This window comes from Lathamus discolor, chromosome 1, assembly GCF_037157495.1.
Source record: "Lathamus discolor isolate bLatDis1 chromosome 1, bLatDis1.hap1, whole genome shotgun sequence".
NCBI classification, from domain to species: Eukaryota; Metazoa; Chordata; class Aves; order Psittaciformes; family Psittacidae; genus Lathamus; species Lathamus discolor.
In genome coordinates this window covers 96,968,557-96,973,563 of record NC_088884.1, presented here as the reverse complement: position 1 = coordinate 96,973,563, position 5,007 = coordinate 96,968,557, and positions in this window count along the sequence as shown.

Genomic DNA, 5,007 nt, shown 5'->3' with positions numbered 1-5,007 from the left:
ATGTAGGTTGAGTGTTGTAACTCATTAAGAATTTTTGTAAAGTATTTCATGTAGGTGCTGCCTGATTAAGATGGCAGTATGTTGTTCTTTGACATTTCCCTCCTTAACCTCCAGTCTGGAACTGATCTATTTTTTGAAAAGGTAAGTCATAACAGTAATTTTCTTTCCCATTACAATATTCTAATGTGTGCTGTACTTAGAAGTATACCTTTGCTTCATATTAGTTGTTTGAGCTAAGAGGGCTTCCACATAGTCCTTACTTTTTTTTCTCTCTCTCTTTGTTAAATGCTGTATAAATGATATGCAAGCAAATAAACATTGCAATCATATTAGCGGTGCAGATGACTGGTTGAGACTTAGTGAGGTTGAAGTTAATTTTTAAGCATCTGAAATGTGCATGATCATTGCAACGATTCAGTAGAGCTTTAGATCACGGATGTAGATTTAATAAAGTAAAATGATGGCCATATATAAAGACATTCTATCTTATTGATGAAGCTGATTCAATAACTTGTGCTATACTGCACAAATTACCATTTTTATTTCTATTGATTTCATCTTTTCCTATGAAAAATGTCAGATATATGTTATTTCTTTATTCTACTTAAATCTGAAAAACCTAAAGAAGGCTTTATTGCAGATACAGTAAATGCAAATTTGAAAAATGACAGAGAAATTATGACATTTTTATTTAAAAGAAAAACCAATCATTTAGATTAAATTGCAGTAATAAAACACTAATATGGGTTCCTACTCTCCTTCTTTAAAAAATTTGCAGTGTTTTACCTTCTTTATGTTATGACATGGCTACTCTTAAATAAGGACAGATGCTTGCACCATGAAAATGCATATTATAAAGTTGTGTTCTCAGAACAAAATGATATGCTTCCAGGATAACACACTCAAAAAAAAAAAAAAAAAAAAAAAAGAAGTGGTGAAATCTATGTTTCATAAAATATAATTAAATGTGATGAGGCAAATCCAAATTATCAATACTGGTGCACTATAAAGGAAAAATGTGTTTCATAATAAAAATTTTACCCTACATATGTAACTGATAGACTTACTGCTAGAAAATATCTTGGTGACTTTTTTTCACTATGATGTAGGGAAAGTATCTTCCACCTTCTTAGATGATACTACACTATTGAGGCAGCAACAAAATCTTTTCCCAAAGGATAATTTAAGTGAATGGTAATGGCTTAAAAAACAGTTAAGTTCTTGGTTAAATACCAACACAAATTGGCATGACTAAAACTTTCCACCACCTGTTCATTTTTCTTTATTAAATGATTATAATGGACTCAGTCCAGCTCCCATAGGAATAGTGTCCATATCAGAAATAGCATCATAGCTGGCATTAATTGTCTTTTTTTTGGCAGTTTAAGGGAGAAGTTAACTGGCACAAAGACTGAATTATTCCTCTATCCAGAGAAAAGTTACCTTAAAGGCAGAGTATATTAAGACTGGCAGGAAGTCTGGTGGCTGCCTGTTGGCCTACTAACTCTGTCTCTGCCAACAGAATGAAAACAAGCCTTCTCTCTCCAGGCATCTGGGTCTAAAAGCATTCAGGAATCACTATTGCACACGAAGGGAAGCAAATCGTTTGCAGATTTTTTAATCTAAGCAGTAGTTGAAATCACCAGCTGAGAATTCTTTAGACTTTCCAAAATGGTTCCATAAACCTCTGTGGTTTTGTGATTACAGCTAGTGTTTTTCCAGGGACCGTCACTGGAGGATGAATGGGTGAAATCAGGTGTTTGAACTACACTATTTCACATAAGTATAGTACCTTAGATATAATCTATGTTGCCTTTGTTACAAAATAATCCGAGTCAGTAAAGATAGCAAAGCTCTCTCTCGAAAAACAGCAAATGGGTGTTTGTTCAAAACAGCATCTACAGAGAGTAAACCGAAGCCATAAAAATAAGCCATAAAAATAAACCATAAAAATAAGATAGCTGGGCAGCCACCATTCTGACACATAGATTAAAATAAGGAAAAATAATAGGACCAGCATCAAACATTTAATAAGTATATGAGAGAAGATACATCTAGTTCTAGAAAAATGATAATTTTCAGTAATAAAAAAAATAAATTCACAAGCAAGAGAAAAGTCTCAGAGTTGTTCTTCCCAAGAGTTTAATTTCTTGAAGAGTATAAGGACAGTTTACCGTTTTCTAGTGGTAGTATATATTCTATTCAGAAGTAGATGAGTCTGTTCAGATGTAGGAGATAATATGAAACTGTTAGGCTTTATAGATTGTCTTGTTAAGCGGCGATTGACACTATAATTAAGGCACAATATATAAATCAGAGAGGCATAAATTATGCAAATAGAGTAGTCATGATCACCAGATTAAAGCTTCTGAATATCAGAGACCATAGAATTCCTCCTTATGTTTTATGTTTCAAACAGATCTTTTAGAGAAAAAAGTCAAATTTTTATTTAAAGCATTAAAATACAGCAACAGAAATTCTAGTTCAGTCCTAGAGGAACAGTTTGAATGGGTGATTATTACAGCTTTTATGATTAATTAAATTTCGGATTGGTGATGAAAAATTCAAAACAAAAATGTTCAGTTCAGTCTTAAAACAAAACATACAGTGTTTCTCTATCTGTATGAAAGAAAATGAGGTTGAATGCTGCCAGATATGTACAATCTGTATTTTGGTCCTTGGCAAAAAATAAGCCTGGGGGCCGATTTCAGCCTCTTTATTACTGATCATCTACCAGTCTGATCACAGCAACAAGTACAAATATAAAGATTTTCTCTTCATCTTTCCTTGCCCTTTTGTCTTGATTTTCCTTTCTATCCTTAGGCTTCTTTCAATTTTGTATTGTTTCTATCACTTGTGCATTGTGGGAGATTCTCTTTTAAGTCTCAATTACTTTGTCATGTGGATATCCTGACAAAAAGGAGGACAGTATGTCCCAGCTGAACAGTCAGGAGGGACAGGGATCAATTCCCCTAAGGCACAGCATGTTCTTTTCTTCAGGTATAAACTGAGGCATTCCAGATGAATGACTCGAGAGGCATCTTTTCTTACTAGTGTCATGAATTTCAGTTCTCTGTAGTTTATTCTTTTGAAGAGAATGTACGTATCTAAGAGATACAAACAGAACTAAATAACCAACAATAGATGTGTACTCATAGAGTTGTCATCAGCTTCTTCTGTTACTAATTTTTTTTTTAACAATGCTAAATACTCATTCTGATAAACTTCAAATGCATTCTGATATAATAAGAAAATTTAATTTAAGGATTTTTTAGGAGACACTGCAGAGAATTGAAATGAAAGGGGAAACAGAGCCAAAATCACATAGAGGAAAATTAACCAGAGAAAATGCAGAAGGCAAGTCAAATGTAGAGCCAAAATTAAAAGTCTGAAGGTATGATGAAATATGAAACAGCCCCACACTCATGCTGCATCCTGGAACCAAGACTACACAGAGCATTGCAGAATAATCTGGCTTCCACTATAGAAACCTGACTGTTCTGGAAGTTTCTAAAGCCCCGTGCACCAGAAGGCATGTCTAGCCCTTTATTAAATAAAATCAAATTACAGCAAATAGAACCAACCTTTTAACTCTTTTTGCCCCCCTTTTTTTTTTTTTTTTTTTTTCCCTGTAATTTCAGAAGGTTTGAGTTTGGAAATGTTGAATTAAACTAAGTTTCATTTTAAAATCTTTCAGACACTACATGTCACTGTAGTAGCAAAACTATCTTCTCAGCTCTAAAAAATACCCCAAAAAACTGTATTCCTAGCAATTATAAGGATTTTTGTGCAGAAGTGTCCTAGTTTAACACTTGTTCTGGGCTAGCTTGATTAAGTATTTGGGGGGAACTTTTTAGTTGGGAAAAAGAAAACTGAGAATGGAGACTGGTGGTAAACACAGAACTGTTCACCAAATTTCACAGAACTAAAACTAGATGGTAATCACTGAAACTGCTGGGAGACATGATTAAATTAGACAAAAGACAGTATTTTTTTTCTCAGCGGGCAGTAAACTTGTGGAATTTGTGGCCATACCAGGTTACAGAGTAAACACTCAGTAGATTCAAAGCAGGGTTGGACATGGATAGGTAGCAGGGGCAGGCAAGTGTATATCTTTTACATCCTTAATTCAGCATAAATGTGAAGAAATACAGGGGAGACAGATTGCATGTAGTGGCCACGTTATGTGTCCTCTATAAAAGGCTTCTCTTTTCTCGCTCGCTCTCTGTAAAGCAGACCAACGTTTTTAATCTCTTTTCAAAAAACTGCAGAAAATGTAATTTGTTAATTTCCCTGGATTTCTCACCAAACACAGCCAAAACTCAAAGGCAAATTTTATGGGGTTTTATTGATTTAAACTGTACATAGCAAACAAAATAAAGAAAAAAAATTCAAAAGCTTTTCTATGCTTTTTCCAGACATTACTGGAAATAACAGGAATGAGAAACAGGACTTTCAAATAACTGTCTTAAGTTTTCAACTAACATGATAAAATATTTAGCTAATTCAGTTTTCTTCTAGATTACTTGCAGTCTAGATTCTGCTATTTGCTTCTGTCATCATTCAAAACTTTGGAGGTAATTTATAACTAAATTTGGTTTATTTCATTAGTTATTTTAGCATTTAGGTTAGCATTAAAGAAGCGCCTCCTACAGACACAGGAAATTCTCTGCCAACTGAGAATAGAATTACAGGGTCAGTAATGCTACAAACCTCATAAATCTCTGTCCATGTCTACTTTTAGGAATAAGTAATTAGGGCATTTGCTTTGCCTTTTTTTCTGGCCTATCAGCAATACATATGACAAATGAGATCAGCATGGAAAGTCAGGTTTTGAACATTGTATTCCCGTGCAGTGGTTTCCAGGGAATATAATCACAAATCATAAAGCCATTCAGTGCTACCTGTTTTTCTTAACCCAAACCCCTCACAGTACAAAGTTAAATTTCCAGGGACTTCCTGAAAATGCAAGGAAAGGATATACCTCTAACAATACCTATAGATGGC